General features: G+C 43.1%; 1 protein-coding gene and 1 long non-coding RNA gene across 2 annotated transcripts in view; both read left to right on the top strand.

The window, feature by feature from the left end:
- LOC114686809 (carcinoembryonic antigen-related cell adhesion molecule 1-like) overlaps positions 1-26,381 on the top strand; it is a 130,238-nt gene that overhangs the window by 36,217 nt on the left and 67,640 nt on the right. The window lies entirely within an intron of this gene.
- LOC119087039 lies at positions 6,666-8,538 on the top strand. The gene is made up of 2 exons (XR_005090471.1): positions 6,666-6,726; positions 8,411-8,538. It is a non-coding gene; the product is annotated as an uncharacterized LOC119087039 (long non-coding RNA).

Genomic DNA, 26,381 nt, shown 5'->3' with positions numbered 1-26,381 from the left:
TAAAGTCTATTTAATATTTTAAGGTCTTGTAACAGCCTGTAAGCCTGATTTTTTAATAAACATATATTGGGGTGACTCAAGGGCTGGTGAGAGGCTTTATATGCCCTATTTTTAAGCTTCTACTACACCAGACAAGTAGCAGCTACAGTTCTCAGCATTCGAAGTCCATTGTTTACCCCATTAAGGAGTATCAGATTTCCATGTAGTGCACTTAACCCCTGAGCCATCTCTCCAACCACAGTTCATCATTCTTATATCCATAGAATCTCAGCTCTTTAGCTGGGCATCTGTTTCCTCTGAGATAAAAATTTGGTTGAGGTCAGAAGGAAAGCAAACTCACTAGTCTCAGGAAGCTCCTGAAACTAGCAAAACCCACTCCCCTGTCCCTGAGCTTATATGGAGTAATCGGGTCTGGCAGAGTAGGCATTCCAACCCACCAAATTGCCTGTGAGTGATACACAGAGCTCCGGTGACACAGCTTCATGAGCTGTTACCCATACCGAGATGCATTTGTCTGTGATGAAGCTGTCTTCCAGTCATCCATGTTCCTAAAAGTAACCCTAAAAAAATCTCTCTGTCTCAGTAAGCTAGACTTGAGGATATAGTTTGTTCAGGGTAGGTCTGCCATTTGTTAATGTCTCCTCTGAAGAAGTCACACAACACAGTTGTCATCTGAACACAGCTTGATAGAACCAAAGAAGACTTGAGGAAAGATGATTGCAGGGCCTCTGAAAGGTGCATCAAGATGTGGAACAAAGGCTGGCCATTACAAGGGTGGAATGTCTGTGAAGCAATTAACATAATGGCTAGCAGCTTTCCTTGAAGGACAGGGGATGGCATACATGTTTGATATACTGGTGGTTTAATATTTCATATAATAGGTAGTAAGACATGAAACCAAAACCAAGCACATTGAGAACCTCATGTCCATTTGGCAGAATCCTAGAGTAGACCTCTTTTTCATCTAGTCATGGGGTGGTGTCTTGGTTACTTATCTATTGCTGTGAGGACACAGTGACCAAGGCAACTATAGAAGAAAGTTTATTTCAAGCTTATAGCTTCATTTAGAACCCATGGAAGCAACTGAGAGTAAGGAGGGAAAGAATGTGGAGGGAGTGATAGACTCCACTCAAGTTTGACCTTTAACACAGGGTATCACATGTTTCAGAACCAAGAAGGGGCCTTAATAGAGGTTCAGGACAAGAAACTATCATGATCCTTGAACACTCAGCCCCTCAAGTGCTTGAACTGGGAAAGGTTTTCAAGCAAACAATGAAAGTGCTAATCAGAGCCTAGATCATGAGGATTCTGGCCTGAGTGTGGAGGGATCAGTCTGAGTACCAGGGAAACAGAGAAACTGAGCTGTTGCAGGAGAATTGTCCATATAGCCAATCCACTGTGCCAATAAAGAAACCTTGAATCTGGGGCAGAGACAGTGATTGGCTGCCTGGGATTAGCCTCCAAAGATTTGGAGGACTTTGCAAGGCGGCTAGAGAGGGCAGGAATAGAGAAGTTTGGGAGAATTTCCAGTGCTAGAGATTCCAGAGAATGTGGAGAGAGGGTCGGCCAATTGTTCCACTTTCCTTCCAGGTCTTTATCTCAATTTCTGACTCCCAAGTTTTTATTATACTAGAACAAATGAGGTAATCGTTTCATCCGGCAGCTACATCTGGTGTTCCACATCTGGCATTATTAAACCACACCAAGGCATTGAACCTGCCATGCCGCTGCCATTGCTGCAGCAGCTGGCGTTGTCTCCCTTCCCAGTGGACCTCCCTGCCTGTTTTTCCACCTCAGGGGTTTCTCTGCTGCAGCTTTTCCACAGCAGCCTTCGCTGCTGCCTGGCCCTGGCCCAAGAACTCTGGTGGGTTTGTTTTCAAGGTAAACAGAGACACATTTTAAATAGATAGATAGTCTTCAAACACTGTAGAGACCTACAGACTATGATACTTTAATGTTTTAATAACAGTGCTTTTCATGACAATGAGACATGTCTGCCTCTGGCAGCACTAATCTACTTCTTAAAAGGATGATTGGCATCAAAGAACCTCCATATGGAGTTTGCTTTCTTTATGGCAAAAGTTAGCAATTTGGGCAAGGAACTGCCCTTGCCTCAACTACTGATGGTATGCTGTATGCTATGCTCAGGATACCACTAATTGTTCAGTTGATTTCCTATTTCCTGCAAGATGGAGCACTCTCAGCCCCAGTGCCACACCTGCCTGCACTCTGCCATGCTCCCCATCATGGTGATAATGGACTGAACCTCTGAAACTGTAAACAAGCCACGACAACTAAATGTGTTCTTTATAAGAGTTGCAATGGACATGGTGTCTCTTCTCAGCCATCAAAACCTGAAGTAGGACAGTGGTGAAAGCCATGTCTTCCCATCTCTCAAGAAAAGTCACACAATATCATTCCACATGGAACTGAGAACACGCAGTGTTTATTTCCCTGTACAAGACTTAGTTCACTTAGCATATTACCCCCCAGGTCCATCCATGTTCTCAAAACACAGAATTTACTTCTCATAAAGCTCAGCTGTATTACAGTGTGTTCATATATCACATTTTCTTTATCCAGTCATCCACTGATGGATGAGTCCTTAATTTTCCATTCTTGCTTTTCGAGTGACAAAGCAAGGAATAATATAGATCTTTGCTCTGTCTTCAACAGATCATGAGTCCCTGTGTTTTACACATCCCAGAGCGGGACCGCTGGATCACACAGCTGACAATGCCTTTGATGCACAGAAATTTTCAGTTTTTGTGAGGCTTGATTTGTTGTTTAGTTGTTATTGTCACCTCTGCTTTTGTGTCATGGTCAAGAGTATCATTGCCAAATCCAATGTCACTGAGCTTACATCACAGATTCTCTTCTAAATGTTTTATAAACTTTGTTATTGCATTTAGGTATTGATCCACTTAGAGTCAATGTTTGTATAAGGAATTAAGAAACAGGACGTGGGCATGGAACAACCCTCTGCCTCAGCATCCTCTGTACTGCTCAACTCTTAGCATACTTGTCAAAGATCATTTGGCCACAGGGTAGAACTGATCAGAGGGATGGTCTGACTTGGTGCTCTTTCTGGTTGTGGCTGTGGTAGGTTTTGCTGCAGGTGCTTGTTTTGTTTCGTATAGTCAGAAATTTTCCTGTGTTCTGCCTGGGCCCTGCGGTCTGGAAGAATCTCTTCCACCCACATCCCACAGCCTCTTGGTCCCAAAAAAACACACAGGCTTATTTCATTATTAAACTATATGGCCTAATGGCTCAGGCTACTCACTAGCTAGCTCTTACATCTTAAATTAACCCATTTCTATGAATCTATGCTTTGCCACATGGCTTGTGGGTTACCAGTACTTTTACTTCTTGCTTCTGGTGGTGGCTAGCAGCATCTGCCCAACTCTCCTTTCTTCTCTCACTATATCTCTTGGATTTTCCCCCCTGGCTCCATCCTGCCCTGCCATAGGCCAAAGCAGCTTTATTTATCAACCATTCAGAGCAACACATATTCACAGCACACAGAAAGACATCCCACAGTGATGGGGTGTTACTATGTAGCCCTGTCTGTCTTGGAACTCACTTGGTAGTCTAGCCTGATCCTGAGCTCATGGCAACCTCTTGCCTCAGTCCTTCACCTACTGGGTTTATAGGCATGAAACCCCACAGATGGCACCATATTTCTCCTTTGTTTAATTGCATATTCATTTACTGGTTGTTTATTGGTGGGAGGAACCAAGCATTGTGCCCACAGTGCTGATGCCTGTAGTGGGAGAAGGGAGTGTTCTTTTGGCTGCAGTACAGGCCTAACAGTCTATTCTAGGTGAAGGCTGGGTTCTGGAAAGAGAGTCACCTGCTATATTACAACTGTGTGTCACCAAAGAAGGTTTGTCTTCATACCCCTGGCTGGGAGCTCTGAGAGTTCACAGAGCTCACAGAGGGGATCTGTGCTGGCTAGTTTTATATCAACTTGACTTAAACTAATGCATTTGGGAAGATAAAAAAAAACCCTGTTGAGAAAATGCCTCCCTTCTACCAGATTGACCTGTAGGAAATCTTATGGGACATTTTCTAGAACGATGATTGGTGTGGGTGGGTCTAGCTCTTTGGGGGTACAGCCACCCTAAGGTTGTGACCCTGGATTGTGGTGTTTTATTACCTCAACACAGATTCTAAGACAGAGTCCCTGTGAGGAAAAAGTGGCCATTTAGAGTACACTCAGCCTCAACATAATTTCAGTTAACTCCTAGCCACAGGAACCAGAGAGGTGAATATTTACATCTACCACAATTAGGACAATGAGAAAAAGATGTGATCATTAAAAACAACTGTAATGTTAATGTAAAAATTTATATATGACTTTCTCCCATCTTCAGATCCTTCCAAGCACTGCCAGAGTGGATATGAATTAGACTGCAGCCTAAAGCACACGCTCTCCCCACCCGCCACAGGCAAGGACTTGAAGGAAGACACATGTCCAGCCTAGAAACATAGTACTTACAGGAGTACTAGGAGAGAATACCCTGCTTATTGCCTCACCTCTCCTAATCTACCTTCTCACAGGAAGTACACTCCCCAAAGGAACAAACAGATGTCACACACAATCACAGAGTTCTTGTCCACTTGCTCGGTGAGGATGAATTTATGGTGATGCTTCTTCTCTTTTCTGTCCATAACAGGTCAACCTCCAAAACCAATACATGTACCCTCATTAAGGGGTATCATTGGCATTGTTGCCCAATGTCTGATGGGGCTGATTGCAGTGATATTTGTACTGGTTTTCCTGTGGCGCAGCCATCGTGGCAGGTGAAGTGTCTTACACCCTTCCACCTACTCTTCCATTCCCTCCATGCTTGGGAAAGGGAAGAGGCTTCCTTCCCTTTGTGTCTGGACTCCATCTTCTTCTCTTTGCTATGTGTGTGATGTGTTCCTCATATCACTGCCTTCCTATGTCCTGTACCCCAGTGTCTGTTGGTCATGGTCATTCCTTTCCCCATGAAGTTTGGAGGTAAATTGACTTCATCTTTCACCAGGGAGCCACAAATTGAGAACGATATTAAACAAGTGGACAATGAGCCAACCAATCCCAATGAGCCATCCAACCCCAATGAGCCATCCAACCTCAATAAAACCTCAAAAGAAGCCTCAGATGTGAAACATCAAAAGAAAAAGAAGTCAAAAGTAAATTTTCTACTTTGTTGTCACAGCAGCAGGGATGGAGGGAGGGACTGAGATAGCATAGTGGAGGCAGAAAAATCAGGGTCCTCTTGACAAGTGAAAAAAGAACCCACCAGTGGGAGACAAAGGGGGTGTGGTTGTGAAGACCGAATGTGCAAAGCACTGAAAAGAACAGATCTTTGGGCCTGTGATGTCCCACTTAACCAAAGTACCACCCCAGCACCAGTTAGAAAACAGCCAATATGATGGGGTAAGAGGATCAAAGGCTAGGAGGGGCTGGTTAGATTGGAAAAGGAGGCAGCACCAAGAAAGGCAGTGGCAGCCATGGTGTGAATGCACAGCAAGGACACCAGGCAGCTCACAGGAAACATTGGCTCCCAGGGTCCTTCCCAACTGAGGAACCAAACAACAGTAACAGTGTCTGCCATTTCTTTAGGGCAAGAAGTAAGAGCATGCTCAGTGAGGACAACTGGACCTGTCCACCTTCAGTAAGTAAAGGTACTGATCCTCGGGAATCAAAGGTCCCACCACCTGTCCATCCTTCCACAGCATCCTGGACACCAGCCACTGTCTCCTGACTGACTTACAGAGCAGATCTTCTGTTCTCAACCCTGGCTGGCATTTCCTTTATGCTGCCGAGCAGCTCCGAAATAAAGACACGGAGACTTATTATTAATTATGAATGCTCAGCCTTAGCTTACTCTTGTCCCACTAGCTCCTTTAACTTAATTTAAACTGTTTCTGATCATCTATTTTTCCCCTCAGGCCTTTTTACCTTTCTTTCAATCTGTATATCCTATTTTCCTGCTTCCTCGCTGTCTGTCTGTCTGGCCCCTGGTGTCTCCATGGCTTCTTTTTTTTCTTTCTTTTTTGAGCTAAATATCTCCTCCGACTTACTCTTCCTACCCAGATGTCCCACATACACCTCCTCCCTTGCTATTAGACATTCAGCTTTTTCTTAGAAAAGTCAGGTGCCTTAGGCAGGCAAGCTAAAACAGCAACATGTCTTTACATAGTTATACAAATATTGCACAGCACCCACCAGCCCTCAGGTGCTGTAGGTCCTCATCCCCTTTCCAGCCAAGAGCAAGTTTCTCACATTAATGCCTTCCCTGATATCTGTGAAGGTTGTGGGAATTCATTCTCCCTTAGTGAGATGCTCTGCTCTGTGTGTGGTGTTTGCTCTGGGTGCCATGGATCACTGTGCTCCTCCTTGTCATAGGAAAAAGTCAGTCACAGGTATCACTGAGGAAAGAATAATCAAGGCTTTGTGAACTTGCAGAACTCCTGAACTGAATAACTCAGGTCTCTGTTCTTGTTACCTCTCCTCTGGTCCTAATAAGCTAAGTCTGTGAAACAGACTCCGGAGGATGCAAAATCTCTAACTGGACTTGGGCATCACCCCCCTCAACTCCCACCCCACATCTGCAACCACCTCCTGCAGCCTCATTCATCTACAAATCACAAGTCTTAGATGAGCTTTGCACTTCCATGATCTGGTGACTCTTCTCTTGTTTCCCCAGGTCACATGACAACTCTCCTAATGAGGTAAGCACTGCCACTTTCACTGTCTGCTTCCTCTCAATTGTCTCTGGAGAGATGGGGACACTCAGAGCCACAACTGTGTGTCCTTAGTTCCTCCTGCATCAGATGAGAAGCTGCATCTCTCCTACCCTTAGCCTGCTCACCCAAATTCTGCCCACTAAAAAAGAGGTTACAGGTGTGGGTGAGCTAACCCCTGTGTAGTTCCCAGCACAGATCCAAAGGAGGAAGGGCCACACCCCTCTCCCTTGTCTCTTCTCATCTGAACCTGCTCTGGCCTTCAAAGGAAAGACTCCATTCCAACCAGTCAGAAGTGCAGGCTCTGGGATCTCACTCTGACCCCTCCTCTGCCCAGCATCCTAGTCCCTTGTAGTCTGGCAGATGGATTCAGACAAGAGGCATCCTATCATGTAGGAGACTGGCAGGTTTCTTATAGAATGATGGGAGGCATGTAGCATGAATCTTAAAATATCTTATTAATGAAAATAAACCTGGAGCCAGGTATTGGGGTGAATGCTGGACGATCAGAGAAGGAGAACAAGCCACTGCCACCTCACCTTGCCAATTCCTCAGGTGATCCTGTTTCCTCAGCCTGGAAGCCGCTATGTCCTCATCCAAATGGATCTTAACTGAACTGCTGCTCAAAACCTTGAAAGCTTAACCAGCTCTAGTTCCTGGTCCTCATGCCTTAAATACCTTTCTGCTTTCTGACATCAGTTACTGGGATTAAAGGCTTACTTCCTGTGATTAAAGGCATGAGTCACTATGCCTGGCTGTTTCCAGTGTGGCTTTGAACTCACAGAGACCCAGATGGATCTCTGCCTCTAGAAGACTAGGATTAAAGGTGTGAGTGCCAACATTTTCTGGCCTCTATGTCTGTCTAGTGGCTGTTCTGTTCTCTGACCCCAGATAAATTTATTAGGGTGCACGATATATTAGGGAATACAATATCACCACAGAGGCATGCTCAACAGTGAAGGTAGACATTGGCCAAAGGGCCACTGCAGATGAAAGGCTCTCAAAGAGCAGGAGTAGACAATGGCCAGGACCACGGGCTGCATGTTAAAGTGGGCCGGGTGCTGTCTTCTAAAGTCTCTGGCACAGGAGGCCTTCATGAGATGTTGTTCTGTGCAGGACAAACAGACCATGTGGGTTGACTATAAAGGAGGGGACTATTGTGTGTCTATGTTCCTTTCCAGAAGGCTCCAGCCACATAGTAACCTATATTCTTCTTAGCAATTGAGATGGTCACTTAGAGAATTTAAAGGCTGGAAATGTAGTCCTATTGCTAGAGTGCTTGCCTGGCTGCCCCTGGACTAGGTTTGATCCACAGAATCACAGTGGAGCACACCTGTGGTCACAGCACTTGGTCCCTGGAGAACATGGGGACTCCCTGGGCTACATGAGAGCTGGTTCACACCAACACACACACACACACACACACACACACACACACACACACACACACACACACACACAAACCAGGATTAGGGCAGAAGACATGGGTTAGTGTGTAAAGTGCAGTTTACAAATTGACACCTAAGTTCATTCCCCAAACCTTTAGGTGAAAGAACCCTCCTGCAAGTTGTCCTTTGAGATGCACCCATGTTCTGTCTGTCTGTCTCTGTCTCTGTCTCTGTTTCTGTATCTCTCTCTGTCTTGAGACTGACTGTATGATCATACTTTTCAGGTGGATGGAGCTTCATATTATTTACTGAAGAAAAATGTCCTGCAACCCAAATCTATAACTTCAGTCTTCCCATCTCCACCAGCAACAGCAACTGTCTTCTGAAGTAAAAACACAGCAATGGGACCTGTGCCATTAGCTGCTGCTCATGTATTCCCAGTCTCCTGCCCCTCACTATGGGGGAAAGGGGAGGAGAGTCCCCAAAGGACACAACTCTGCAGCCCCAGCCTTCACAGTCAGCAGAGAAAAGGCAGATAATGGATTGGGTAGCCGGTGGCTAGCAGGAAGGGATTGCTGGTGAGGGATTGCCCCTTTAGACCACAGAGCAAGAGAGGTTTACAAAGTCCACTGTAGCCATGAAGCCAGCTGAGTAGTGACCAGAAAACTGGCTTTGGCAGAGAAAAATAGGCTGTGGTAGGGGATGACCTCCACTGGGGAAAGTCCTCTGACAGTTAGGTGACTATGTGTGCAGGTTCCTGGCATGCGATCTCTGCCCTCAGAAGGATGACAATGTAGTCTTGCTTGTGTACAGTTCTAGGAGTCCAGGCAGCCACTCTGTACCTATTTCCTGACATGGGATTTTTGCTGTACACATGGTGGGCCATGAAATCCAAGGTCCTGCAAACAGGAACTGTCTTGGTTGGTCACAGCTGCAGTTCCATGGTGGAGAGACACTATCTCCCATTCATGTCTGTTTGGGATTCTATTTCACCTCTCAGCTGTGACTTGTTCTCTAGTCCCACAAAGCTAAGTGGCCAAGCCTTCAGCAAGCACATGAAGCACTCCTCGACATTTGCCCACTCTGTTCTCAGGTCTTCCTCCCACACACTACTGTCTCCTTAGCTCCCCGAAACTAGCTCCTTCTCCTACTGGGGAATATCCAGTGTCCTATCACATACTCCAGATTCCTCTCTTGCTCACATTTCCTGTTCTTGTCAACAATTAGCTCTGTGGGGCCCTCTGTTCTAATTGCATCTGTCTCCCTGTATACCTCTGCCCCATTACTGTGACAGGAGAGTAGTGATGGAAAAGGGTGCATCATGAAAGAACCTAGTTGACCAGGAAGACTAGATGCCTGTTCCCACCTGACTTCATACATTCAAGCATACTCAAAGGATGCCACGGATAGAAGCTGGAGAGATGGTTTGGTGGATATAAGCACATGGCTGCTCTTCCAGAGGACTCAGATCCCCATTAACCACACAGCTAAAAACCTTTTGTAACTGTGGTGTCAGGGGATCTGATACCATCTTCTCTCCCCAGGGTGTACCGGACATATACACAAAGTACAGACATACATGCCAGCAAACCACCAACCACCACCATCACTACCATCACCACCAACACTATCACCACCCACATACACAGGCATAGAGGGACAGGCAGGGCGTGTACACTAACACAGAGCAGTGACCACTAAGTAAAGTCCTACAGAGGGCCTTGTGGATCCTAGCTTCTACCTAGGAGCTCAGTGAGATCAAAGGAAAATCAAAATTAGACCACTTTGCATTCATAATTACCTCTGTGCTGACACATATGGATACCCTGTCTTGGATCAAGATCATGGCGGTCCCTCCTCTGTGTCTTTACTTTGTTCTTTGGGGCCCACACACCTGTATTCTGGGTACTTTCTTCTGTTATATCCATGCTTGAGATCCATTGTTTGAGAAATAAAGCAGTGGCTGCCCACATTTCTATATTCCCCATGGACTCATGCCCTGGTGAAGTGTGGGCTCATTTATCATGAGCTGACCTCACCACACAGAAAGAAAACAAGTGACTTTGTTGCCATCTTGGCTGGTGACTTCATCAAGATAGAGGTGACCATGTGACTTGGCCATTATCTTGGTTAGTGACTATTGAAATAGTTTCCAGTATTGAGAGCCCTCACAGGATCACTGCACTCCTAGGACTTCCTGTGCCACAGGCAGTCAGGTACACATCCCAGTCCTCCTCTTCCAACTTTTCCATTTTAATTTCATCTTCTGTATTCCTAATGGATCATGGAATTGGGAAACTCAGAAGAGACTTCAATATGGGCTCTATTACCACATGATAAAAATGGACATGTCGGGGTTTTTTTGGGGGCGGGGGGTTCAAGACAGAGATTTTCTGGGTAACAATTCTGGCTGTCCTAGAACTTGCTCTGTAGACAAGGCTAGCCATAAACGCATTCAGATCTGCCTGGCTCTGCCTCCCGAGTGCTGGAATTAAAGGTGTGGGCCACCACCATCCACTTTCTGTGTATCTTAAAGAGGTATAACCAAACTCCATGGTGCAGTTTTTGGGTTGGCACATTGTTTTGCAGGATATATTTAGAACTTTCTATAGGAGTTTTCCCAGCCATGTGCCTCCAACAATACCAATAGTAGCTAACACTTTTGAACTGACAGTCTTTTAATGGAGAGAATAATAAGAGAACACTCTGTCTAATATAAAAAACATAAGATGGTTAATAAATGTCACCAGTATAAAAAATAGAAACTTGTAAACATGTACAAAATAATATATAAGACTTATCACTCATAAATTTTGAAGAGGATGGAGAGCCAGAGGTTCTTTTTTTTAATACCAGGAACTTCTGGTAGATTTAAGCATAGGATTGGCAGAGGAGAAAATGACTTTTCTACTGTGGGGCTAGAAGTTCCTCTTTTCTAGTTAAAACAAAGGGGAGGCCTAGCGGTGGTGGTGCACGCCTTTAATCCCAGCACTCGGGAGGCAGAGGCAGGCAGATCTCTGTGAGTGACATGTGCTTTGAAAAGAGTTTCGATGTAATTATGTCTCCTTGTGCATATGAAATTATGATACACCAGGAAACTTTTTTCCAGATTGTACTATGTTTAAACAGTCTCAAATAATCTTCCTGGGGCCAGAATTCTGAAGTCTGAACCAACACAGGCTCCTGAGTCCTATTGAACAGGATTTCCTTCTTGCTTCACATTGTTCATTACTCTGTGGGCCATGGTGTTTGCAGAGATCCCCACAGCCTGTAGTTAAGTCTGTGGAACATTTTCTTAATTAATAATAGATGTGGAAGGGCCCAGCCCACTGTGAGGAATGCCACCCCTGATCAGGTGGTCTCAGTCCTCCATGGCCTCTGTTTCAGTTCCTTCTATGACTTCCCATCATAGGACTCTATACCATAAGACAAAAGAAACCCTCTCCTCCCCAAGTTACTTTTGTCATGGTCATAGCAATAGAAAGCTAACTGAGACACCTGATTCCAACCAGTCCAAACACCTAGAGGTTCTTCCCACAAGCCTACTCTAACATTCCATCTTCTTTCCATGTCTCTGAGGATGCTACTTTACCTCCTGACAGTCCCTTCCCTCCTGGTGTCACTCAGAGGGAAAGACAGGGTGGTCACAGGGGAGTTACCTAGACAGAAGACATCCAGAAAGGTCAAGAGGACATGAGCAGACCTGCCACAGCTCAACCAACACAGGAAGTTAGCAAGTGTAGATGTAACCAACCGTCTTATTAAATAAGAAACACAGAAACAATGTAAAGGAGAAAGCCAAGAGGTCAGAGCTCAGAGCTAAAATCTCACCCTTCCTCATGCTGTGTCCCAGCTTCTCGAAAGAGAGCTATTTCCTGTGTGTAAGTCATTTTTCTAGTCATTCTGCCTTCTCATTGGTTGTAAACCCAAACACGTGACTGCCTCGTCACTGTCTGAATGTACAGCCCCCTAGATCTTAAAGGCATATGTCTCCAATGCTGGCTGTATCCCTGAACACACAGAGATCTATGGGATTAAAGGCATGTGCCACCACCGCCACACTCTGTCTATGGCTCTAATAGCTCTGACCCCCAGGCAACTTTATTTATTAACATACAATCAAAATCACATTTTAGTACAATTAGAATACCACTACATTTCCCCTTTTCTATTTTAATAAAAAGAAAAAAAGCAAAAGGTTATAACTAACAAAAGAAAAACTATATACAAAAGTACAATAACTATATATAATATATACAAGTAATAAATACCTAAACAGGTATTTGACAAATCAGAGAAAATAATTCCATTATCTATCCTATTTTGGTAAATCCAAGATGTATCTAATGCACTTTCTATCCTAATTAATTTTCAACTATAACTAACTAATCTTCAACCATAACTAACTAATCTTCAACTCCCTCAGAGACCCAAGAAGGGAATAATATTAGCTAACAAAAATAAAAACAGGAAGTGCATGCAAGCAACTTCCAAAAAATTTGTGAGTTGACAGAAACAGCCAGCTACCTGGGCAGTCACCTGAGGTTTCTCCGCAGTGTTGGGGCATCATCTTCAGCCTATAGGCTTAGTGTATCTGGCATACTCATTTGTGAAGTAGGATGTACACAAGGTCAACAGTTCAACTTCACATTGGGTGAGAGCAGTCCATGTACCAGAAACACCTGAATTCCACTAGTGTCCTGTCATGATTCAGGATTTTAAATTCTGAAAATTGTTGACAGTTTTTTAATTCAGCTGTCCATTCTTCTTGGCTGTGTATATATGGCTTCATCTCAGCATCCCCTTCTTCTCTACATCCCTCTATTAAATGCCAGTCTACTTTCGAGAGGCATGAGCTTTCAGCTGCTGTTCCATTGCACAACAGAAGCCATCGGCCCTCTGCCTGTTAAGCTGCCTTCGAAGAAAAGGGCACTGTACCTTTTCCGGATTGCGAAGGTCACTTCAGGGATGGGGCCATATTGTCCTGGCCTCAGAAGATGCCTTTTGATAAAGCCATAACCACACTTGTTTTGGCAACAATCAGTAGTCCTTTGTTTCATGTTCTGTCTGTCCATTTTGTCCTGTTGATTCGAGGATACTTTGTTGTCCAGTGGCTAACTTTTGCCACAATGAAAGTTGACTCCATATGCAGTTTCTTCAATGCCCATATTTTCTCTGAAGTAGATAGGTACTGCCAGGAGCCGACATGTCTCAAAAAAGAAAAATTTTCTAAGTTATTAAAACATTTTAAATGCCATATTGTGTAGATCTCTGAAGGGTTTGAAGATGACCTGTCTAAAACATCTCTGCTCAATTTTTAAAACATATCTAATATGACTACAAGTTCTATTGTAATGTCTAACTACTAACTTTCATTGCTTTTTATCCTAATTGTTGGTAATAATAACATTCAGGGATCAGAAAATTGCATTACATTGTTAAATGAATGGTATAAATACAATTAGAAATATACATATAGCATTTTCTAACAATATCAGTTTCAAATTTGTATACAATATAAAACAATCCAATCCAATGTAAAGTATTTAAAACTAGTAATTGTCTTTTTCTTTTCTTTCTTTCTTTCTTTCTTTTTTTTATTAATAAGAACCTTAAATCTAATCTCCTTTGCTTAGCCTTTTTCCTAACCCTTGACAATAACTTGTAACCAACCCCCCTAAACACTGAAAACTATCCCAGACCCAAAACCCATTAAAAAGACCAAAAAACCACCCACCCCACACCACCTCTTTGGGAATGTGGGCGTCATATTCTTAAAATTGCTTCCTGTTGGGTATGGACGAAGTTTTCTTTATCCTGAAAGAAAAATTTTAGGTTAATTGTCAAATTCTAGGAAAGGTAACTATATCCTTCATTATCCAGTCTGTGCATAATGCCAAAGTTCAGGGTTTATCTCAAGTCCTTATTCAAATAGTCTTTGTGACTGGATCATCTCAGCTAGTCATCTCAAAATTGCTCTGAGCACCTTGTAGTTCAAAGCTGATCTGTGGATGATGTTTGTCAACTTAATGATATTATTATTGTCCACGTGGAATTGTTGTTGTTGTGGGGCCCCATCTTCTTTCTGGAGACTTCAGTTGATGTTAGGCCTGACCGTGATTTCCTGAAGAAAACTGATAAGAGACTCGAACACAAAGACATATATATGCAGCTAATTGAAGCCTTTTTTTTCTAGAATTGGTTAGTACTCTATATGACCATTCATATCTTAACAAAGTTTAAAATGTATATATATCTATATATGTTAATCTTGTAAATTTTGATATAAAATTCATACTTTAAGAAAAGTTTAAAGAATCAGAATAGAATCAAAGAGTTGAGATTAGTAATAGAATAGTCCCTTAATTAATTTGGCTTTTGTCCTGTACCATAGCAGAAGATGGCTCTTTCATTCTGTCATGATACAGGGAGTTTGCATTTTCCTTTTAACAACATGCTTGAGTTTAAAGAAGGAGAGAGCCATTCTCCAACTCCAAAGTCAGCTTTAAATTTTAATTGAACTGGGACTATTAGAAGACAAATAGTGTTAAATCTTTAGAGAAAAGCAGAAAAAAACATTTAGGAAGACATAACATTTTTTAGATAATATATACCCATACACCATTTCATTCTGTTTCTTGGGATAGATGATTTGTCCCTTTTCTTCAGTTGTCTCATTTGTCCAGTGTTCTTCAGATTCCTTAAACTTCATTCTCCTAAAAGACAAAAACAGAAACCTTTCCCAAGACTAATTTTGGGGATGTTTCCTTTTGACAAGTTACTATCTGATTAAATGAAAAGGCATGTGTTATTGATACAAGTTAGTTTAAATTGGATGTTCATGCTGGTTGATGAACTATCACCTCCTCTAATTAAGAGGTCTCTCTTGTTCAAATCGAACCTTTATCAATTTTGATGGTACCCACAGCTTATCTTCTCCTGTAGAAACAAAAGCAAAACCTCGTCCCCAATGTAATACATACCCTGGTTTCCATTCTGAGGTCAGCACATCCTTAAAGTATATAGGCTGATTTAATTCTGTAGTTTTTTCTATTATCCAATGTCTCTCTGCAGTGTTGTTCCTTTCTCATTGGCATTCAGAAAATTCAAAGTTAGAACAGCACTATGCAGTCTATTTCTGGGGGTTTTTGTTACCCCTTTCTGTTTATTTAGCATATCCTTTAGAGTTCTGTTTGATCTTTCTATAACTGCTTGACCTGTAGGATTATATGGTATGCCTGTAATATGCATTATCTTGTAATAAGCAAAAAAACTGTTTGATTTTAACAGAGACATATGATGGAGCATTTTCAGTTTTGATTTGTGCAGGTATACCCATGATGGCCAAAACTTCTAGCAAATGAGTGATTACAGAATCAGTTTTTTCAGAACTCAAAGCAGTTGCCCATTGAAATCCTGAATAAGTATCGATGGTATGGTGTACATATTTCAATTTTCCAAATTCTGCAAAGTGAAACACGTCCATCTACCAGATTTCATTTCTCTGAGTACCCTTTGGGTTACATCCTGCTGGTAATGGCGTTTGATTGTAGAAGGAACAAGTAGGACATTTCTTTACTATTTCTTTGGCTTGTTGCCAGGTTATGGAAAAATCCTTTTTTAAACCTTTACTATTGACATGATGTTTTTTATGAAATTCTGAGGCCTCCAGCACATTTCAATATCAATAATTTATCAATCTCATCATTGCCTTGTGCTAGAGGGCCTGGCAGACCAGTATGGGATCGAATGTGAGTTATATATAAAGGATGATTCCTTTTCCTGATTGTATCTTGTAATTGAATAAATAGTGAAGTTAATTCTGAAGCATCAGGGATAAATTCTGCAGTCTCAATATGTAACACCATGCTTTTGGAAAACTGAGAGTCAGTTACTATGTTGGAGGTTCTGAAAAACCCATTAATACCAACAGAATAGCATACAATTCTGATTTTTGAACTGAATTATATGGACTTTGAACAACTTTACTTAAATTTTCTGATTTGTAACCTGCCTTTCCTTCTTTGTTGGCATCTGTATAAAATGTACGAACTCCAGATATGGGTTTTTGCCATACAATTCGAGGCAAGATCCAATCAGTTCTCTTTATAAGATCAATTCTATCGCTTTTGGGATATTTGCTGTTAATTTCTCCCAAAAAATTACTGCAAGCTCTTTGCCAAGGTTCACCTTCTGTCCATAATTTTTCAATGTCCTCCTTAGTTAATGGTACGACAATTTCTGCTGGGTCTATGCCTGCTAATTGACGAAGTCTCAATTTTCCTTTGCAAATCAAGTCAGAGATTTTTTCCACATAAGTTTTTAATTTTTTATTTGGTTTATTTGGTAAAAATATCCATTCCAATATAATATCTTCCCTCTGCATTAATATTCCAGTAGGAGAATGCCTAGAAGGTAAAATAACCAAAATGCAATCCAGCTTTGGATCAATACAATCCACGTGTCCTTCATGCACTTTCTTTTCTACCAAGGCCAATTCTTTCTCAGCTTCAGGTGATAATTCTCTTGGACTATTTAAGTCCTTGTCACCTTCTAAGGTTTTGAACAAATTAGTCAGTTCATCATTTTTTACCCCAACAATAGTTCGTAGATGAGAAATATCTCCAAATAATCTTTGAAAGTCATTAAGAGTCTGTAGTCTATCTCTCCTAATTTGCACCTTTTGGGGTCTAATTTTTTGTAGCTCTATTTTATATCCTAAATAATTAATAGAATCTCCTCTTTGTATCTTTCAGGAGCAATTTGTAATCCCCAGCAAGGCAAAATTTTCTTTACTTCTTCAAACATTCTTTCTAAAGTATCTGCATTTGAGTCAGCTAGTAAAATATCGTCCATATAATGATAAATTATAGATTTAGGAAATTTTTTACGTATCATTTCCAATGGCTGTTGTACAAAATATTGGCACAGAGTTGGGCTATTCAACATTCCCTGAGGGGGGACCCTCCATTGAAATCTTTTAACCAGTTGAGAATTATTATAAGTAGGCACTGTAAAAGCAAATCTTTCTCTGTCTTTTTCTTGTAAGGGTATTGAAAAGAAACAGTCTTTTAAATCAATAACTATGAGAGGCCATCCTTTTGGTAACAGAGTAGGCAAAGGCATCCCAGATTGTAGAGAGCCCATTGGCTGAATTACTTTGTTAATTGCTCTAAGGTCTGTTACCATTCTCCATTTACCAGATTTCTTTTTAATAACAAATACAGGAGAATTCCAAGGGCTGGTTGATTCTTCAGTACGCTGAGCATTTAACTGTTCTTCTACCAGCTCTTCTAAAGCCTGGAGTTTCTCTGTTGTTAAAGGCCATTGCTGGACCCATACAGGCTTGTATGTTAACCATTTTAAAGGCAGAGCTGTTAGGGTCTTTGGAAGATCATCAGTTATTGTGCCCTGTTCTTGTATAATATGGATGGCTGGTGACCACTCATTAGAACAATATCTTCTAATATTTCTCTCAGTAACATGTGCTAGTTTATGATTTGTTTCTGAGATTGGAGGGATGTTAATCTGAGTATTCCATTGTTGCAACAAGTCTCGACCCCACAGGTTCATAGCTATGTTAGCCACATATGGTTTTAATTTTCCTCTCTGTCCTTCTGGACCTAAACATTTGAGCCATCTTGCACTCTGTTTCACCTGAGATAATGTCCCAATTCCTAACAGTTGAATGTTTACCTCCTGAAGAGGCCAAGTTGGATACCAAAATTCTGGTGCAATTATGGTAACGTCCGCACCTGTGTCTACCAGACCAGACAACGAAACACCATTTATTTTTATTGTTAGTTTTGGTCTTTGTTCATTAATAGAAGTTTGCAAAAAAAAATTCTTTATTTTTTCTCCTGAATTTTCTATTCTCTCTGTTTCATCATCCTGACCAGCATGATTTATTCCAATAGGCATTTGGTTATTTAATCGCTCAGAGCAGGGATTTCCTCTATGGCTGCAGGAAAGGTTTGAACTGGATTTGCAATGGGGGCCTGCATGAGGCCCCTCTGGGAGTTTCCCGAAGACTGAGGCAAAGGATTACCCTGTCTGTCCTTTGTTGATCTACATTCGTTGGTCCAGTGTTTTCCCTTACCACACCTTTTGCATACTCCATAAGGAAGGGGCATTCTGTTGCCATTGTTCCTTGAAGAAACATTGTTTCTAGGAATGACCTGTCTACAGTCCCTTTTCAAATGTCCTTGCTTTCCACATCCAAAACATCTAACATTTCTCAAACCTTTTGAAATTGCTTCTCCTACCCACATATCATCATGCTCATCAGCTTCAACATTAACTGTGTCTCTAATCCAATCTTCCAAAGGTGCAGATCTTGCCCTTAATGGCCTGATTATTCTTTTGAATGCTGCATTCGCATTCTCAAAGGCCAAAGATTCAATTATTGCCTTACCAGCTTCTGAATCCGAGACCATTCTCTTTACTGCTAAAGCCAGTGTTTGTAAAAAATCTGTAAAAGACTCTTTTGGGCCTTGTATCACCTTTGTAAATGACTCAGATTTTTTTCCTGGTTCCTCAACTCTGTCCCATGCATTCAAGGCTGCCGTTCGACATAAAATTAGGGTTTGGACATCATATAAACATTGTGTTTGTACTGAAGCATATTGGCCTTCTCAATAAGCTGATCCTGGCAAACTTGTATTCCTTTATCCCTCCATTGTTTTTCTATGTTTTTAGCCTCATCCTTAAACCAGGTCAGAAATTGAAGTCTCTGGCTAGGTTCCAGAACACCTTGTGCAAGGTCCCGCCAGTCCTGTGGTACAATTCTATTATATGCTGACCAAGAGTTTAACATTTGCTTTACATATGGGGAATGTATGCCATAAGATACTATTGCCTCCTTAAACCTTTTTAAATCTAACTTTTCAATTGGAGCCCAAATATTTTGTGTAGCCATTTGATCAGGCATCTGCTGTACGGTTACAGGATAAATTAAGGGTGACTGTGTGAAAACAGGCTTTCTTTCTATAACTTTATGATCCAGACTTGAAACAACTTCACTGTTAATTTCTTCTGTCTGAATTTTTACAGGTTTAACAAGTTCTTCTAAAGCTGTTATCCTGGCACTTAAATTGACTATCATTTTAAATATTAAAATGAGGATTAGCATAGTGAAAAACTGCATAATTCCACCAATACTAATCTTCTCATATAGTTGTTCCATTGTCAGACTGCCTAAAATTTCGAACAAAAACCAATTGTCTTCCAATGTACACATAAAACCCATTTTTTTTAATGTGGAAAAAAATTCTCTTTTAGATAGTTTCCTTTAAAATATCTGATATGTTATGACTTACCAAATCTGTGTAGAACAGTAGAAATCCGAGGGGATTTTCAAAACAGCCACTTAGTATCCAAGGTGTAAATCCAGAGAGAGAGAGAGGAAAGAGAGAGAGAGAATGCACAAGAAAGCGTATCCGGCTAAAGCTTAAATCCAGCCACGTGTTCCCTCTTGTGCCGAGTCAAGGCTTGGTCTGGCTTCCTTAAGCTCCAACCACGTGCGTTGGCTTTACAGGCAGGGCCCTGTTCGGCAGGGCAGGTCTGAGTTGTTTGTAACACCTGTAACACCGGCTTTAAGCAAGCAGCTCATAGTTAGTCCAGTCTGAGGTCAAGCAGACCTAGTCCCGGGCTAGGAAGCCATCGCTCGGACTAGGAAGCCGACCGCCGCCTGCCACCGCCTGCCACCCTTGCGGGAAAGCAGACCTGCCACCAAGCCAAGCAGTTTTTAATGGATTCTTGTCACGTTGGGCACCAGATGTAGATGTAACCAACCGTCTTATTAAATAAGAAACACAGAAACAATGTAAAGGAGAAAGCCAAGAGGTCAGAGCTCAGAGCTAAAATCTCACCCTTCCTCCTGCTGTGTCCCAGCTTCTCGAAAGAGAACTATTTCCTGTGTGTAAGTTGTTTTTCTAGTCATTCTGCCTTCTCATTGGTTGTAAACCCAAACACATGACTGCCTCGTCACTGTCTGAATGTACAGCCCCCTAGGTCTTAAAGGCATATGTCTCCAATGCTAGCTGTATCCCTGAACACACAGAGATCTATGGGATTAAAGGCGTGTGCCACCACCGCCACACTCTGTCTATGGCTCTAATAGCTCTGACCCCCAGGCAACTTTATTTATTAACATACAATCAAAATCACATTTTAGTACAATTAGAATACCACCACAAGTGAGTCTCCCTGAGACTATTCATAGGATGATGAAGTCAACATCCTCTCTTTAGGACACACAGGTCAGCCCTTCCTGCACACCCAGGACATGAAACTTCTAATTCCTGGATCAGACACTTGATTGGTGACACCAGTGACAGTGGTCCCATCCCCTTCCCTGTCATCATTCAGCTGGTTCCTTTCCAGCCCTCACAGACATCTCTGTCACCTTCCTGCTGGGAGTAAATCCCACCTTCCCAGAGCAGTGAGAACAAAGGGCAGATGGGCTCAGTGTGTTTCTGTGTCACAAGAGGAAATCCACCATTGGGTTTAGGAAGCACAGGGTCTCCCTCTGGTGCTGACAGGGACAAGGACAGGACATAGAAGAGGGCAGTCCTTGGGTGACCTTTGTTCTCTCAGGCCAAGGGTTTCTGATTAGCCTTTCTACCCAAAGAATGTTCTAGAGGACTGGACCATAAAGAGAGAAAGGGGGAGAGGAATGGAAGGCCCATGTTGAGAGGGAAGAGGTGGGGCAGGGTGAGGGACACAGACCTTGCCCTCAGCTGAAGTGACCCTGGGAGGTGCTGCCTCCTGCCAGGAAGCTCGGCTTCCAGGGAGGACAACAAAGCTGACACAAGAGCAGCAGGGTGTGGGAGCCATGCTGGAGTTGACGCTCTTCTCCACAGACAGAGAGAATTGCAGTTTCTTACAACCCCATCGTGCACGGGTGTGTCCCTTGGTGGTCCCTTGGCAGGGGCTCCTACTCACAGGAGAAGGGAGCATTTCCTGAGAAGGTGGGAAGAAGGAAGCACAGAGAAGGCTGGGTCTCCTAGGGAGGACAAGAGCCTGAGAGGGGACACAGGGCTTCTAGTTGGGGCATCAAAGGAGATGATGACACAGAGGGACAGAGGCTCAGCAACAGGAAACTCACCCTGAACATGAATTGGTGTGGAAAGGCAATGGGGGAATGGGAACATGAGTGATCAGGTTGGTTGAGTTGGGATGGGATGGAGGGGAGCGGTCAATGAAAGAGGTATCTTGATAAAGCAGGCCATTTTGAGGTTAGGGAGAAAAACTGGTGCCACGGAACCTCCAAGGAATCCAAAAGGATGACCCCAGCTAAGACAGATGGCAATGGTGGATAGGGTGCCTGAACTGTCCTTCTCCTGTAATCAGATTGGGGACTACCCTAATTGTCATCAGAGATCCTTCATCCAGTAACTGATGGAAAGAGATGCAGAGAGCCACAGTCAAGTGCTAGGCCAAGCTCCAGGAGTCCAGGTAAAGAGATGGAGGAGGGATTGTATGAGCAAAGGAGGTCAAGATCATGATGGGGAAACCCACAGAGACAACTGAACCAAGCTAGTGGGAGCTCAGAGACTCTGGACCAACAGCTAAGGAGCCTGCATGGGATCAACCTAGCACCTTTGCATGTGGGTGACAGTTGTGTAGCTCTGTCTGTTTGTGGGGTCCCTAGCAGTGGGATCAGGTGTTCCTGGTGCTTCAGCTGGCTCTTTGGAACATATTCCCCATGCTAGCATGCCTTTCCCAGCCTTGATGCAGTGGGAGATTAGTCCTGCCTCAACTTGATATGCCATGCTTTGTTGACTCCCATGGGAGGCTGACCATTACTAAACAGAGGAGGAGTGGATGGGGGGGGGATGGTTGATGGGAGGTGGAGAGAAGGAACAGGAACAGGAAGAGAGGAGGGAAGGGAAACTGTGGTAAAATAAATGAAAATATTCAATAAAACAATAAAAAAGTTCAGGCTGTAGGCGAGCTTGAAGAACATTTTCTTAATTAGTATTTGATGGAGGAGGGCCCAGCCCATTATGGGTGGGGCCATTCCTGGGCTGGTGGTCCTGGGTTCTACAGGAAAGCACCCTGAGTAAGCCATGAGCAGCAAGCCAGTAAGTAGCACTCCTCCAGGGCCTCTGCATCAGCTCCTGCCTCCAGGTTCCTGCCCTGTTTGAGTTCCTGTCCTGAGTTCCTTCAATGATGAACAGTGATATGGATGTGTAAGCTAAACAAAACCTTTCCTTCCTCAAACTCCTTTTGATCACGGTGTTTCATCACAGTAATAGTAACCCTAAGACAGTAAGTTTATGAATTAAAACTACAAACTGAAATGACAACCCAAGGAACGGAAAAAAACATATTTGAAAGTCATCTTTACGGTACAGCTTTTGTGTTCAGAAAAAAATAACTGATACAACTCAGGACAAAAAAGTGATCGATAGTCCTCAGGGAAATGCAAATTAAATACTGTGAGACCCCAGCTCACGCCAGGTAGATTGGCTATAATCAAAATAACTGACAAATTTTGCAGAGGATGTGGAAAAAGAGGAACACATATTCTCTACTGGTGAGTGTGAAAATTAATACAGTCATTATATAGAGCTTGTGGAAGTTCCTCAAAACATTAGAAATACCAGAGGACTCAGCTATTTCACTGGGAATATACCCAGAGGTCCTGTACCCTACCATAGAGATATTGGCACCCCGTGATTACTGCTGCTCTATTCAATATATCAAGGAAATTGAACCAAAATAGATGTCCATCAACAGATGAATGCATAATGCAAGTCTAGTACATATACCAAATGAAATATTATTCATCTCTAGAGAAAAATGAAATCACACAATTTACAGGGAAGTGAATAGACTTAGAATGTATACTGTTAAATGAGATCACTCAATCTCAGGGGAAAATAACACATGTTCTTTCTTGTGTGTGGATCCTAGCCTATATAATGTATGCATGTACACATGTAATTAAATATGCAGAGGCATGGTACAACCTATAGAAAGAGGAACATGAAAGGGTAATTTTACAGAGACAAAATACTCCCTACTGAGTTCACATACATGCTGTACTTTTCAACATGGAACATGGTTTTGATGCAAAACAGGTCCTTAACAAGCAACATCCACATGAGACTCTTTGCTGCAACCTTACTGGGACCACAAATGTGAAATTATTTTTTTCATCTTTTAAATGTCCTTGTACAATGCAGTTCTTGTAAGTACTACCAACTTAGTGTGCATTATTCTTTAAACAGGAAATCCAGCTATAACAATTACAGTGAGTGAAGGCTACCAAAGTATGCTTAAATCATCATAATTGGGGAATTTTTGAAAATTCCAGGGAATGCCAACTTACTCAAAGACTAACACACAGGTAAATACCAACACTGAGAAACTTGCAGGGTTTGGTTTTGTTGTCATTTTTAGGTTGTAAGTCTAGAATGTTTATTGTTAGTGAAGGAATGTACTTTCCTTTAGAATTTGAAATCAGAATAAAACTATTTTAGAGTGAGCAAAGGAGTTGGATATTCCTGACCTGAACAAGATATACAAAAAAAAATCTGATAAAAACACATGGAAGCCGGGCGGCGAGGTGGGTGGCGGCGGCGCGGCGCGCGGCGGCGGCGGCGGCGCCGGCGGCGGCGCGGCGGCGGCGGCGCACGCCTTTAATCCCAGCACTCGGGAGGCAGAGCCAGCAGATCTCTGTGGTTCGAGGCCAGTCTGGGCAAAAGTGAGCTCCAGGAAAGGCACAAAGCTACACAGAGAAACCCTGTCTCGAAAACCAAAAAAAAAAAAACATGGAAAGGGGACTCAAACATCAGTCTTCCTGCAACTGCAAATCAAAGAGCAGTGAGTCTCACCTCAGCTATTCTAGTCTCCAGCAAAAATCTACTAGATCGTCAAAGGCAGCTGCACTCTGGGACCTTCCTGGAAACTAGTGCTCAGCTCCATTTAAGCTTTGTAGCTTGGCTACCATCCTTGTAGCAGCCCAGACATGAGCTGCAGGTCTCCTCATGAACATCGAGGGGCAACAATAAGCCACATATTCAACGGGAATACTCTCCTTGAGGTGTGAAACTATCTTGCAGCCTTGTTTCCACCCAGTTCCAACAGATCTGGAGTTAACTCACATAATCATTTCCTGTTGTCTCTGAGACCCCACTCTGCAGGAGACCCTATGTAGTCCCCTCCCTGCTCTAATCATCCATGAGGAAAGACAGGGCAATCACCAAGGAGAACAAGGCATCCAGAAAGGTCAGAGAGGCCATGGGAAGATCTGAATCACATTCCTGAAGCCAGCACAGGAAGCTGGGGTCAAGAACTCTCCCTGTGCCCTCCATAGGAAAGCTGGGACACATGGTACTCTTTCTAGGACATACAGGTCACCTCCTCCTGCACACCAGGATGAACTCCTAAGATAGCATGTATCCATGGATCAGACACCTGATAGGAACAGCAGTGAGGATGAATCTGGGCCCTCCCCAGTCATCACTCAACTAGACTTTTTCCAGCCCCTAGAAAAGACTGCCACACCCTGCCAGGAGTAAATTCGACCTTCCCTGAGCATTGATATCACAGGGCAGACTGGGAGTGGGGTTTTGTCCCAAGGAAATACACTCTTGACTATAGAAAGTTCAGGGACGATGCCCTGGGGTGAGCTGCTGTTCTCTTGGGGCACAGGACACTTCTTAGCCTTTCAGCTCAACATATTCTCTAGAACACTGAACCAGAAAGGAATAGAAGGATGGGAGGCAGTACTCACAGAAGAACAGAGCATATACACACAGAGACTTCACCCCAGCCCATCTGACTCCAGGAAGTGCCCCTCCTTGGAAGAGGCTCAGTTTTGGGACAAAAAGCAGAGCAGACACCCTAGGAGTCCAGCTTAGCAGCAGCCTGAGAGAATCTCCTCTCCAGAGGAAGAGCCTAGCCCACAGCAAAGACTATGGAGCCCACATCATCTCCTCTCCACAAAGGACAGGTCTCCTGGAGGGAATCCTGCTCACAGGTGAGGAGACATTACTCTGGAGTAGAGAGCTGGGGAGCTCAGAGACTGGATGAGGTCTTCTGGGAGAGAAAAAGAGCCTGGGAAGAATGGACATCTGGCTTCTTGAAGCCTGAGACCAACAGGAGGCTCACAGTAGATGGGATGGGAATTAGGTAATTGGGGCAGAAAACTCAGTTGTTGCCCATTTTAAGTTTATCAGCACTGGCCACTCGATCCTGAAGATTCAAGTTGACAACTCCATCAGGGTGATCTCCAAGTCAAACTCAGAAGGGGTGAGTAAACAATAGCATCATTACATAGGACCCTGAGAAATCTACAAATAAACCCCAGACTCTGGACACTGATTTGCTCACAGGAATCTGAGCCTGTTTCAGGCAGTGGAATTTAAACCAAAATCAAACTAGTCCTCCTCACTAGCCCTACTACTACTGGGCAGGAAGACAGAGCAGCAAGGACATCTAGAAGGTGGGCTTAGGTGGACAAGCACTTCAGAAGAAACAGAGCAGGAAAGGTCAGAAATGAAGGCACAGAGTCTTTAGAGGAGGAGGTCAGACAAGACATGCTACACTCACCATAGATTCTGATTATGAGTTGGGATCCGAGGGCAGTGAGGGTTGAGCTATGTAGACACTATAAGCCAGTTTCATACAGTGGAAAGATTCAGGGTATTCAAGAATGGGGGTGATGCTGCTGACCTCACCTCAACAGGACACACACACCAAGGCTAAGAGTTAAACACTCGCATCAAATTTCTACCAATGCAAAGGTCCTAATATTGATAGTTTTTTTTTTTTTTTCTCTTTTCCCTCTTAGTCTCTCTTTTAACCTGCTGGAACTCTCCCACCCTGCCAAAGTCACTGTTGAACAAGTTTCTGCCCCAAGTTGCTGCAGGGAAGAACGTTCTTCTATGTGTACACAATCAGCCAGCAACAGTCTTAGTCTCTTATTGGTACAAGGTAAAAACTGTGGTTGAGAGAAATGAATTGCAGGATTTCTAATGTCCTGAAATACAAATAAAACAGGGCCTGCATACAGCAGCAGAGAGATGATGTATCCCAATGGATCTTGCTCTTCCAGAATGTCACTCAGAAGATGCAGGAGCCTATACACTACATGGTGAAAAACTTTGATATTAGGAGAGCATCCATGCAGTTCCTTGTACCCACAACAAGTAATTCTCTGTACCCTCTGGGCCATGGGTGAGCTAATCCTACCTCACATATAGGGCTGTCAGTCGCGGGTAACTCTGTGTTATGGTTCCC

Source organism: Peromyscus leucopus, chromosome 1, assembly GCF_004664715.2.
Source record: "Peromyscus leucopus breed LL Stock chromosome 1, UCI_PerLeu_2.1, whole genome shotgun sequence".
NCBI classification, from domain to species: domain Eukaryota; kingdom Metazoa; phylum Chordata; class Mammalia; order Rodentia; family Cricetidae; genus Peromyscus; species Peromyscus leucopus.
The sequence above is the reverse complement of the archived record's forward strand: the minus strand, read 5'-3'. Positions and strand labels throughout refer to the sequence as shown.